At 45.3% G+C, this 13,919-nt stretch overlaps 2 long non-coding RNA genes across 2 annotated transcripts in view; one reads left to right on the top strand and one right to left on the bottom strand.

The window, feature by feature from the left end:
- The window catches only part of LOC126539824 (uncharacterized), a 141,088-nt gene extending 128,696 nt beyond the window's left edge, over positions 1–12,392 (top strand). Inside the window, exon 3 of the long non-coding RNA XR_008614366.1 lies at positions 12,071–12,392. This is a non-coding gene — a long non-coding RNA (uncharacterized lncRNA). The remainder of the gene's footprint in view (positions 1–12,070) is intronic.
- LOC129387051 (uncharacterized) lies at positions 4,126–8,966 on the bottom strand. The gene is made up of 2 exons (XR_008614365.2): positions 8,696–8,966; positions 4,126–6,940 (listed from the first exon to the last, which is right to left on the bottom strand). It is a non-coding gene; the product is annotated as an uncharacterized lncRNA (long non-coding RNA).
- Positions 12,393–13,919: the final 1,527 nt, after the last annotated feature.

Here is a 13,919-nt window from a genome sequence, read left to right as displayed (position 1 = left end):
ACAAATGAAGCTGTGCAGGGTGATATGGGCTGCACTAGTTTTGAAGTGAGGGAAGCTCGCAGTAAACTTGAGTATGAAGAATGACTGAGGAATATGGAAGAAAGTGAATGGGCTGGGAGAGTGTTCAGGTATCTGTACAGGAAAAACATTGATTCACAGTGGAGGAATAGAACTAGGAAGCTTACCAGCAAGTATGCGGCCTGTAGGGTGGACAACACAGCAACAAAGAGCGTAAGGAGGAAAGTCAGAGATGCTGAAATAATCTCATGGGTGGCGGCAATCGAAAGGAAACCTGGCATGAGTAACTACTTAAGAGGAAAAAACGAAATCAGGAAAGAAACTATTTCTGAAAACTCAAAGGGAAGCTCATTACTTTTCGAAGTGAGATCAGGACGCCTTAGAAAGCGCACCTAAAATCTAGATATAAGGAGAAAGAAGCATGTGCTTGCTGCGGTAAGGCTAGGAAAACGATGTAGCATGTTTTATTAGAATGTGAATACATCTGCCCAGCGCTCGATTTAGGCATCGCTAACCGCCTTGAAGCCCTTGGGTTCAGTGAGAACCCAAGTAAACAAGTGCCCAATAACGTAAACATGTAAATAACGTAAACAAAGTAAACATGTCCCCAATAGAGATTAGTAAGGGGCGATTGGAATATTGGTGGAAAAAAGCAGGGAAATTACAAAAGACGGAGACGTACAAAAGCAAAATTCAATATAGGGGGTAAGGAAATTTGGCCGTGGGAGTTCAGTTTTTTTTTTTCTTTTTACCTAGGTCGGACATTAGGCAGTATAGTAGCAAGGGCTAGCTGGAGCAACGCGCCGCCCCGTTCCAAAGAGGACGCTCATAACATTCATCCATCCATCCACATGAAGCTGGCGGTAACTGGCCGCGTGCAGTACGAAGCTAATGAATTCGTATTTACATCCGTGTTTTATCGCACATTCATGTTTTGCTCAGGCTTTTGAGGATGCGTATTCTGCAGGCAGTCTGTCTGGCGGCGATGCCATGAAAAAATTACATTCGTATTTGATAGTGAGAATGCAACTACGCATTTAATGTTACTGATAGGCGCGGCGTAGTTAAACATCTCAGAAAAAAGCCTCTTTCGTGAAAGTACGTGAAACTGTGAGTGTGGCATACGCTTCAAAGACATGTGGAACTTTGCCTCCCCAATAAATCCTTTTATTTCCACCGTTGAAATGGTCCGATCAATTTAGGCCATGGCTCACAGTGCATTGATCTTGAAAACATTAACCTCTCTATTTGCGCAGTGATACCTGCATGCAGGTTGTGCAGAGCCTCACGTTACATAATTGACAGCACTGACGTTGGCTCAGCATATGGCGGTGGCTCAAGTTAACACTGCGACTTTAGCTTTGATTAACAGCGACTCTTAGCACAAATCGGCCAGTGTTGCAGGAAGCGCGAAGCAGAAGGCGCTGCTTTCGTTTCTGGACCATCACGAATTAACTATTTTAAGCTCTTAAATGATGATATCACAAGGCACCACATTTTCTGGCGCTAGCTGTGGCCTCCTTTCGGCGGCAATAAATGTAATTCTCAAAAGCTTTCCGAAAGGAACGCGGGATCACGTGTCGCATTTGAAGCAGTCTCTCCCGGTTTGAGTTTAGTCTGCTACACGAGTAGACGGTAGTGCGCACCGGAGCTCTTTCAGCGCCATAGCTTTCAGCATTATTTGCTGGCAAACACTGCTTTCAAAAATCGACTCTCAGACAAGAGAACATAACGGTGACAGAACAATTTTCTACGCTTTGGATTTCAACTGGCACCGCACTGTCATGTAGGCGCAGCAGATGGCGCGCCAGCGCATCGAACAGCAGCAACACAGCGAACGACACATGCCCCTAAAATGGGCTGGTTGACTAGAGCGACAAGTTCTTCAGGGTCCTCGCTTACAAAAGTTTTGATTGTACCTAAAGGGACACTAAAGTACAATAATAAGTCAAGCCAAAGTGATAGATCAGTGCTCGAGAATCCCTAAGGCGTCAATGTTATCGCGAACAGAGCCTTCATAATTGAGAAACTGAGGCAAATGCAGGACGTGATTAGAGACTCCCATGTTACATTGAAGTACTTGCCTCATGACAAAAGCACTCCTCAGTAAAATCTTGTGACTAGTACTCAACCACTCGCTGCAAAAAACATCATTGTATTGTATTATAAGACGAAATAAAATGCTATTTGTCCGGTTTTATTTCGTTTTTAGTAAAAAGAACTCATTGAAATTACCCTTGACAGCGACACGGGTGGTCTAAAGGTTTCGTTTTCGTTCGACTCCGCACCGCCCACGCTTCCCTATTGCAAAACCCGGTGCCATGCCGGATTATGAGCCCAGGGTCACGCGCCGGATGCGCTGCGAAGGCGCGCCGTACTTGGAGGCTAGCGCGAAAAGGAGCTTTAGGGGGTTAAGTAGGCAGTTCCTGGGCACCGTATATATTTTTTTAAATATAGGAAGCAACAGAGAGCGTTTTAGAGCAATAAAAACAAGGCGAAAAAAGTACAAATGTTCCCACCAGTATTGGATCCTGCGACTTACACATGCCCAGCCCGGTACTTTAACCACTAGGGCATGCCAGCAGACCGCAGGGCGTGAATATTTTGCCATACCAAGAATCAGCCACAGATTGTTTCGCAGACGCGCCTCACGCAGACATTACAGATGCGCAATTGCCCAGCAACCACGCCTGTATCTGAAAGAAAACGTTGTTGTGCGTATTCAATATAGTTTGCTTAGAAGTGCCGCAACACAGATTTTCTTTTGCGATTGGTATTTTCACTTCGAAAAAGTCATAAACGAAGTGCCGACCCGGGACGCTGTATGGGCTGTTACTTCCGATTTCGATAGCCTTTTCTTGTTCATCGCGCAAGGGATATTCAACATTTTCTTCGTTCAACGACCCGTTTCAATCAACACGTCTGTATAGTCGCATATCTTCGTCAGAGAAGCGTAGGCTTGTGTTGGCAGCCTTCGGCGACAGCACATATACGGCGCTTATCGCTCTTTGCGGTGACGCTGTAGACAGAAAAAACTGTGTAATTAAGAACACCGATGCGAAAGCTGAAATGTACAGTGATTTAACCTTGTTAGACTTGTTGGTTCCTGAGCCCAGACGTGCCGATAGCGTGTAGACGGACAGGGCGGGTTCGCTAGGCTTGAACTACTGTGGAAGGGAACTATCGTGGCGCTGGTACCGGGCGATTGCTAGAATGTGTGAATTTGACCCTCAGAGCCTTTTACCTATTATTTTTTCGTAAACTAGGGAAAGTGCAAGCGCTCGAATCGCGTCAGCTTTGTTATCGGTGCGATAATATCAATCACCGGGAGGCTTCCTGGAAGTCCGTTCGAACTCTTCTGAACTACTACTTAGTTTCATGTCGACTCCACAGCATTGACACCACAGCGACAACTCGCATTCATCGGTTGCGTATAAAATAAAGTACTAAAAAACGAGGCGTCATCTGCGCCTGCGTCATTTTGTCATGAATATCCGCCCGGTCAAAAGTAAATTGTAAAACACGAAAATGCTTTTCAGCCTCATAATACGTATGCATAAACAGGTCATGAACCACGAAAGGTGTGTAATCACCCGTACAAAAAAAATTATTGAGAAGGCATTGAAATATTGTTGGTCAATGTTGAGTTTTTTATTGAGGAATTAGTGAAAGTATGTTGGAGAATTGTTGGGTTGAGTGTTGAGCACTCTTGAATATTGGCCACTGAAATCGAATTGAAACACCATTGGGTACCTCAATGTTGAATAATTGTTAAGTTACCATTGAAAGTGCATTGTGCTTAAACGGCCCGTTGTGTTCATTTTGTTGAATGGTTGTTGAGTTACCATTGATTCTGCGTTGAACTAACGTTGTGGTAGTTCTGTTGACCTGTTGTTGAGTTATTATTGCCACCGCATTGAAAAGCATTTCGTGGCACAGTTGAGATGCCATTGAGATTTCAGAAGTCGCCATTGAAATATGATTGACGTTTCGTTGGGCTAGTGTATTTTTATTCATATATTGATATTGCTTCGCTGTTCACACTTGCATGCCCCGGTGCCTGCTCATAACTTTCCCAAACACAAACAAAATCAAAGGAGAGACTGATCAACTTGAAGTACCTTTATTTACACTAAAGATGCGTGCACGTGAAACATTATTACAGTACATAAGGCACCACTACATCGAACCTGGAGACACAGGCTAGTACCTACAGCACTCTAGCAGCGTAAATACATCTGAAAAAACCTATACATATGAATCCAATCAAAACGATCATTGTGTTCTTCACTTTCGACTTAAGTTTATGACTAGAAGGCAAAGCGACTCAAAAGGCAGGGCTTAAGCATACCCTTGTAACAACCAACTTTGAACACATGAACACTTGGAGCTGCTTGCATGTGAATACACAAAAGACATCTGAATATGTTACATTAAAATGTTTCGCACACTAACACATCACAGGAAGGGCTACGGCTGACTGTGAGAAGACAAAATAACCAACTTGAAACAAATGACTTCACGTAAATAGATACAACCTTTAGCACACGTCTTTCACCGCGATTAAAATTTAATGAAGTACCAAAGTAGACTTGCCTGAGCTTTGTCTTCGAGATATATATATTTTCATGTTGCCCAATTATTTTATAAAATAACATCACTCAACTTAGCTATTATTTGACGAGACATCATTTAGAAAGTTGTCGGGCATGATGAACACCTGAATCGTGTTTCTGACAAGCCAGGATTGCTTTCTTCAGAAATAAACTTGTAAAGCTTTTGTGTAATGAAAGCAGCTTATCTCCCTGGCACAAGTCAAGAACAAACAGTACACCATTTGATTATGTTAATTTGGGGTACAGAGGAGTTCGTTAGTGGCATTTCCTCAATTTAGTGAGCTCATTTTCAGGTAATCTTTCTGGACTTGCACAAAGCTAATTAAAGCACTTTTTGGGGCCTTTTTTCCTATACCCAGCAACTAAGTGCTACCTCAGTCAATAAAGAGATGAGGAAAGGCTAATACCTTGAACGATAAGAGAAAAAATAATTATTTAGCACAGAAAATTGGTAGTAACACATGGCTAACACAATTCCAAACAGCCAAATAAATGGTCACCTGCACTTTCAGTATCAAGCACCCCAGAAATAGTCATACAGTATGAGAAAAGGTTCGAATGACTCGACAGCCCGATTGCTGAGACAGTGAAAAACGCAAATAAATGCATATACGAAACACCAATTACCTCAATTTCGCAGATAAAATGTTATTAAAATAGCACCAGAATTTTGCTGCATAAAATACATAAAGGTTGCATAAAAATTGGGACAAAGCAGTAACTGAAAGACAGAGGGAGCTACAGCGCACCCATGTTGAAAAAGATTACAAGGAAAATGATATATATGCATATTGAAGTTTACAATTTTCGCTCCAACATATAGAAAAAGAACGCATGTACTTAGAGCATAAAAAGGTTCATGTGCCTGGAGAATGCAGCGCAGTACAAAGAAGCGTCATGAGAACCGAAAAGTAGATCTTACTACGAATGCTTGCAATCTACAATCAGGCATGTGCCATGTCATGCCTTGAATGGATGAAATTCATAAATCTTACACACAAAGGAAGTTACCATCACTCTTATTGGCTTCCTCAGGGGACTCCTTGAAATTGAACTAGAAAAATGTACTCAGTGTCAAAAACAAAGAGAAGATAAGACCCTATAGCGTTCTTCCTGAAATAAACAGCGCAAATAACTTCATGTATCAATTCTATGGACACTTCGCCAATTCGGTGTACATTTATATTTCACAACCACCCAAACAGAGACGAGAAGGATGAATTAAGGTAGGAACACACATGAGCGCTGACTCAAGTAGAAGTTTATTCGTGAAGACGAAGATTTTAAAAACACTGGCCAACTTCACAAAGAAAAAGCCATGGATGCGCAGCATACACAGCCCGGCACAACAAAAAAGGACCGAAATACGTCCTGTAGAATAAACATGTGCGTCAAAAACTAACAAAAACATGAAAACTGAAAGGTTTCTCCTGTAAGCGATAGTAACGAGAAGTACTGTAGCAACTCTTTCCCACTAAGGGTCACAGCAATCTTGCCTATGAATATTTCTTCGTGATCAATAAATAATGCTTCCATAAGTCCTTTTGTGCTCTGGTCTTCGTGATGAAACAATCGTTCTTTCTGCTCTATGCCGCAACACCAGAGGAATTCCAGAAGCAATATTTATTGATCACAAACGAAACAATTGCATAACCAAGTTATCTGTTGCCCTTAGTGGGAAATAGTTGTTCTCAAAAGAGCATTTCCCGTTGGGTAGTATCACTTATCGGACAAATCTTTCGCTTTTTCAATAGATTTGACCGATAGTTCTCGTTTTTCACGAACGTTTATTCTACATGACATGGCTTTTTCATATTTTTTTCTTGTCGCACGTGGCTGTGTCTGCCACACACGCACGGATTTTTACCTTTGCCAAGTTGACCAGTGTGTTTAATACCTTTGTCATCAAAAGCAAACATTTAGTAGAGCTTGCACTCGTGTGTGCTCCTACCTATTGCGTCGTCCGCCTCTGTTCGTGCTGCTGTTTACAGTACCCACGTATCACTTGGTTAGGCTGGTAAACATTCTCACAAACAAAAGTAAATGCCTCCCCTCAAAAGGTAGCCCATCCTTTACTACTAAACGCCAGAGCAAATAGGAAGTAAGCCTTCACAGCGTCCATGTGGCAGCTAGTACACCACAGAGCAACACAAAAAATAGTTGAAAATCCCACTTGATGGAGAGTGGCAACAGAGATGCGAGCTTGCTAGTGAATCAGCCACATATCAACGGGTGTCTCTTGCACAACGCCAAGGTGCTTTTGGCGTAGAACACTTAAGCATCAGGGAATTTACTGCATACGTAACCTGTGAGAAGGGAATGTGGACAGAAAATGAGATTGCGCGGATTAAGAATCTGCCACACACTGCACATAACTACGCACGAAATAGAAGTACACACTATACTTGCAAGTAAAAATTTGGGACTCTTTACGAGTGCCGTCGAGAAAAGGAAGGAATGGGTTGCTACGGTAAATGTTAGCTAAAACACGCACAGCGATGTTTCACAGTGGGGAAAATATTCCCGGCTCTCTCGCAGAACCAAAGACCACGCGACAGTGCATAGCCCATACCAAACAGATATCGAATCTTGGGGTAGAAGTCCAGTAGAAGGAATGACCTAAACATACGCCGAGAGCGATGCGAGCGTAAGCGTGCCTGTACGAGTGAGAACATGTACCGCTTCTTTGAAGCTAGCCGCTCCGGCGTGGCTCCGATCATCCCGCGCGATTTGTGTGCAGAACGTCGCGTACAGGCCCTTGCGTTTTGCGCGGTAGCGTCCGCGCAGTGAGCTAGCTTCATGCACGCGTCATTCTTCACCGTGCAAACGGTGCTCGAGTGCGACGCTTAGCTCGAGGCGACAACACGCCGATTGGCGCTCCTTTCGCTTCTGGAAACAACGCATATTCGGATCGATCCAACTCAAAGAGGCAGCAGAGAACGGTGGCATGTTTCGGTTATCGCTTATTAAAATTGTACAGTACGCCTTCAACGGCAAACCGCCGCGCTAGATAAAGATGCTTACTGCGGTAGTTTTGGCGGTTATAGACGATAAGGTGAGCCCGTCGGCGGCTGTGTTCTTTGACCACGTCATCACACCTCTGTTCATTTGCGCTGTGTATCCGTGTAGTCACCGCGCGGAAGCTGTGACTAATCGGTTGGCCGTTCTCCGCAAATCCCAGAGAGGCGAAATATATTTCGCGGTGCGCCGGCCGCATCATTAGCCGCAACCTAAATCGAGGCGCGCTTAACCGCTACGGCACAAAAGGTGATCATACTAACCGTATGGTATACGATGAGGCACTACGGAAAAAAAATAATTCTGATGTTCCACGTGCCAAACCAACGACATGATTATGAGGCACGTCGTAGTTGGGGACTCCGCATTAATTTTGACTTCCTGGAAATTTTTACGTGCATACAATGCACAATGCACGAGCGTTTTTGCATTCTGCTCCTTTGGAATGCGGCCGCTGCAGGGATCGTATCCACACCTCGAGCCCCAAATTGCCACGGAGGCCGCCATAGTTACGAAATGCGTAAGCGTGAAGTGCAACACTGCCTTCCGGTACGGGTGTGGTACAAGCGTCGCACAGCTGCACACCTGCTGCACGATTATTTGGCGCGGTTCTCCTAAACTCGTAGTGCCTGCCTAAATACCTTGAAAGGCAGCGCGCCTCTCACGTATCGGAACGCGATAACAAGCGCTTAGACGGCATACGTGAGCCCCCATGAAAAATGACGTGGCCACTGTACAAAATTACCACTGCGCAGAGAAACCGATCCTTATGTTCCAATTGTGTTCTCTCATACAAATGAAGGAAACGTTATTCGACAGGAACAAATGAAGCAATGCAATTTTACGCACATGGGGCGCCGCTGCCTCTTCGCCTACCATTGTTTCAAACGAAGTGACGGCGGCAGCGAGAGTTAGTATCGCGCGCATTTGCTCCGGGGCATGCGGTTTGCTTCAAGAAAGTGAACGGTGTGCTTAACATGTCACGCTCGTCGATGTCAAAATAGAAGAGAAGGCTACGTGCCCAAGAAAACGAGATTACTTACCTATCTTCAGAAGTGCGGCTGCGACTGTTTCGGGGTGCCTTCTCTCCAACAGGCATCATGGCCTCTGCCGCGCAACTCATCAAAGCCGTCAGGCACGCACATCAGTAGAAGACTAGTTGTTGGGTGAGCCAACCACTTCACCGGATAAACGTCCCACTTATCGTCGTTAAAGCATTTCACTAAAATGTGCGTCATGATGTCCGAAAAGAAAATACTTTCATCAAGAAGCACGAGGCGTGAACCACCGCACAACTGCAACCGAATAACTGAGTCCGAAAGCCGTTCACAGCTTCACATGGCTTCACTATCGTATTCAGTTATAAAAACCTTTCAAACACAAAATAACGGCACTTAAGAGCCACTAATTGATTAGCAATAATTTTTCATCAACGAATCTTCATAAATTTTTAAGAACTACCTAATTTATAGCGTAAACAATAAATACTACGATCAAAAAATGCGACTACGAAACTAGCGGTAACCATGTGTACTGTTGCAAAAGTGTGCGCAAAACGAAGCTCGGTTGCGCTCGTTTGCGTGCACACATACACACCCGAACGCTACCTTAACGCTTGTCGCGCTACCTAGAAATAAAAATTACTATTAGTTTTGCAATTTTTACAAAAATAAAGCTTTTAAAATAGTTTATAGCATCTTTGCAGATGACGAAGAGACAAGTAAGGTACAATAAGAGTCCGTTACCTGTATTTCTTTCATTTCCCTTTGGTGTTTTTAACTGAACATACGAGACCTGCAGGCTTGGAACATGACTGGACGACAGTTCGGCGAGGCTCAAATAAATCGCGTGCTTCTTGCAAGGCACGGAGGAAGGAAACTAAGGAGAGGCCCTACCCCCTCCGCGCGCTAGGAGAAAAGTGTGGCGGAAATGACGTAGTAGGTTCTCATTTTTTTGCTGCTTTTTTAATTTTTTTTGTTGTATGGCCACGCCTTTTGGGCCACAATGGCGGCGTTGTTATGGTTTTGAGCGCTCACACGTGTTGCTCTGGTAGGTTTCGGGCCGTGGTAAAGGCGCTGAGTGGGTGGGTTTGCGTTAGTCTCCGTGTCTTGTGGCGCTGTGTTACCTGCACCGTGCTCTGCCAGATGTTGCGCGAGCGCGCGCGCTCCGCGCGCGACACCACGCGCAGCGCGGCGTGGTTTCGCGAAAGATGTAAACAAGAGAGGAGGGTGGCCCAAAAGGCGGAGCATCGCCATGAGCAACGCCAAATTCCGGCTTCACTTTTGCTTCACAAAGAGTGACGTCAGGGCCTCTCCTTAGTTTCCTTCCTCCGTGTTGCAAGGCAAGAAACGGGAGCAGCCGCAGATACAGCGATTAGCTGTGATACTGTTGCGGCTGTTGCTGAATCTGAAGCTTTTTTTGAAGTCAATGGTTATAGCGGCTGCGCGCTGCGATCTCAAAGCGCGTTCATTCTTTGATCTCTAGTACCACGGACATTGGACAAAAAACTATATTTGCTTTACGGACAGAGGGTACGTCGCAGGAAATTCGAAGACCTCACCCGTGTATGTTTGTAGCGTGTGCGCGCTTGCATCCTACGGTTCCCACAGTGCGTCCGATGTTCGAAGGTAGCGTCGTCACCTGTCGGCACCTGTCTTATCGCCGGCCGCGCTGCCGCCGTGTCTACTTTTGGGGAACTCCACATGCGCGTAGTCACCGTGTTGGCAAGTGAATTTCGCATTCTTCTGCTCCCCGAAACGTGCTCATTTCGGATCGTACCAATGGTTACGTCATCTAGTGTATGTTAAAACGACGATGGCATTTGTACACCGGCGAAGAAATAAATCGTTATGAACTTGGGCGGTCATGAATCTAGTCTAACGTTGCAGTTTTTACGTAGCCAAAATGGCTACGAAAGTGGGGCGGTCCCGGAGATAGGCGCTTCAAAGCGCCAGCTGTAGCGACAGTACCAGGAAGTGGCACGCGGCGCACACGCCAAGCATTTCAGAGCTTACTGGCTTTCGAATGAGAGGAGTATGGGCGCGCTCGTAGCCTATTGGTTAGAGTACCGGGCTCGACGGCCGACGTTCGATTCCACCCCATCGGTCATACATAATTTTCTATTAATGAAAGCGAGGCGAAAGAAGAACCTACCTGCCGCAAAGTGACAGGAATGAGGTTGGAACGCATCGCAAAACATGTTTGGAATGTCTTCATATGCGAGTCCTAATTATTGTATACTGGACTCAACTGCTACACAACAAAAGAACAACTAGAAAAATTAACACAAATTACCCAATAAATTTTTTATTGAGAACACTCAACGGTAATATTGTTGTGCAAGGATTGAGTGAACTCAATTGCTCTTGAAAATTTGTTGAAGTCCGTTGTTTCAACAATTCCCCAACAATACATCAATGGTTAATCAACACTCATTTTTGTACGGGCACGCACCTTTATTCTAAGCTGCAACACGAAATACACTTTTATGACCCGGAGACCGACTTACTTAGGACAATATATTAGCATCTAGAGATGAATATTAGTACCTTCCGTACTGGAACCAGTGCGGCACGAACGCAACCAGCGCAGTTTCCAGCCTGCGAACTGCAGCGAGGACCAGCGCGTGTACAGCACGAACAAGTGCGCCCCAGCGTCATAGCAGTGAAGCGGGCTTCCCGTCCAGTGAGACGAAACTCTTATCCGGTGTCCTCACTGGTGTCCCAGTGACTCCCACCTGGCGCCAGCATCCCCAGTGCGACCGCGTGTCAAAAAACGCGCTGGCTTTACATTGGAGAGCACTGGAAGACGCTGGTTTTTGCAATAGGGTTTGGCGTTTCAGTAGTAGTTTCGTTATCGCATAGTGCTCCGCTGGTTTTGCTGTCTTGTAAAACTCGCGTAAACTGCAAGTAGCAGAAAGTTCCACTTCCATGTGATGTCTAGGAATGCCCGGTCTATGCCACTTGACCAAAAAGCAGCTGCAGCGACGAATCCACCCTTCTTTGTTGGCTCAGTACCGCCGTCTGTCGTGCGGGATTTTACTCACCGACTGCAACAACGGGTAGTGATGGTGCATTCAACGTCACCCGTCCCCCGGTCGGGCGATGGGAGATTGGTATTACGAAAAATGTATTCGAACCCCTCAAATGCAATTTTCTCGTACACTAAGTCTTTTCATGGCACGAAACCAGCCTTGCAAGGTTTCTGGAATTGTATCTAAAAGTTCACGTCGACTTAGTATTTGCATTCACTGTTCTTTTAAAACAACGTGAATGCAGTTGAAAACTCAACCATTTTTCAGATGCGAGTACAGCCACGGCCTGCGTTTCCATGAGCGACGGCGTGACAGTAGTCCTACTCTGGAGGTGGCGCGTCAGGGCCAACGGCTGGTTCCCTTTGTGCTACTCTTCTTTTCGCAGGCACAGAAAAACAGAGGAGACGCTGACGACGTGGACGAATTAGCCGGCCGGCGCCCTCGTACTCTCGGCTTGCGCGCCTTGGCACAGGTACGCGAGATGAGCACTGTCTGGCAGCGTCGGAGCCGCCAGGGGACCAAGGCGCAGCGCCGCAGTGGAAGCGCCAGCATCGCCATGCAGCCAACGGTCGAGGACGATGGTCAGTTGGCCTGATCGTCATCACATGCGTACCATTACTGTGCCACAGCACGATGCGAGAAGGATTGAGAAGAACGGTGGCACGTTTTGATCTGTGTGTCCGTGGGCGCAGATTTTATTACTTATGAATACAGAATGGATAATAGCCAACTGCCTATTTCGTCGCGTTTCATAGTTTAACCCTTTGGTGTACGAGTGCGAAATATGATTTAAGGACAGGTTTAGCACACACACTATTGCTCCTATTAATGCCTATTTCTGTTCATTTTACATAATGCCTAGCTTCACCTTTAGCACCTGAAAATATTCTCGGGGTCGCTATCATCATCAACATCATCATCAGCCTATTTTATGTCCACTGCAGGACGAAGGCCAGAAAGCCCCATGGACGAAGGGACGAAGGCCCCGCGATCTCCAATTACCCGTCCTGCGCCAACCGATTCCAGCTAGCACCCGCAAATTTCGTAATTTCGTCGCACCAGCTAGTCTTGTGCCGTCCTCTACTGCACTTCCCGCCGCTTGGTATCCGTTCTTTCACCCTAATGGTTCAACGGTTATCTAATCTGCGCATTACATGAGCTACCCAGCGCCATTTTTTGTCTTAATCTCCATTAGAATATCGTCTATACCTGTTTGCTCTCTGATTCAAATCGCTCTCATTCTTTCTAATAAAGTTTTGCCTACCATTCTTCGTTCCATCGCTCTTTGCGCGGTCCTTAATCCTTAACGGATTGTACACCTTCCTTTTCAATCATAACGGTAAACTCCCAGTCAGAAGCTCACGATGTGTGCCGTATGCTATTCCAACCCATTTTTATTCTTCTGCGAATTTCTTTCTCATGGTCAGTGTTCCCTGTGATTAGTTGACCAAGGTAAACGTACTCCTTTACAAACTCTAGAGGCTGACTTACGATCTTGAACTCTTGTTCCCTTGCCCGGTTATTATTATTATCTTTGTCTTCTGCATAATAATCTTCAACACCACTCTTACACTCTCCCTGTTAAGGTCCACAATCATTTGTTGCAACTCGTCCGCAGTGTTGCTGAATAGAACAATGTCATCGGCAAACTGAAGGTGGCTGAGGTATTCGCCGCCGATCCGTACTCCTAAACCTTCCCAGTTTAATAGCTTGAATACTTCTTCCAAGCACGCGGGGAACAGCATTGGAGAGATTGTGTCTCCTTGTCTGACCCCTTTCTTTATAGGTATCTTACTGCTTATGTAGAATTAAGGCGGCTGTGGAATCTGTAGATATTTTCCAGGGTATTTACGTAAGCGGTCTCTACTCCTTGATTACGCAATGCCTCTATGACTGCTGGCATCTCTACTGAATCAAATGCTTTTTCGCAATCTATGAAAGCCATATAGGGAGGCTTATTGTACTCTGCGGGTTTCTCGATAACCTGATTAATGACGTGCATGTGATCCATTGTAGCGTATCCCTTCCTGAAGCCAGCTTGTTCGCTTGCTTGACTAAAGTCCAGTGTTGCCCTTATTCTAATGGCGATCATTTTGGTAGATATTTTATATAATACTAATGGTAAGCTAAGGGGCCTATAATTTTTCAGTTCTTTAATATCTCCCTTTTTGTGGATTAGTATAATGTTTGCATTCTTCCAGTTTTGTGGGACCCTTGTAGTCGATAGACACTTC

Source organism: Dermacentor andersoni, chromosome 2 (genome assembly GCF_023375885.2).
Source record: "Dermacentor andersoni chromosome 2, qqDerAnde1_hic_scaffold, whole genome shotgun sequence".
Lineage (NCBI taxonomy): Eukaryota > Metazoa > Arthropoda > Arachnida > Ixodida > Ixodidae > Dermacentor > Dermacentor andersoni.
This window is presented reverse-complemented; position numbering and strand designations above follow the sequence as displayed.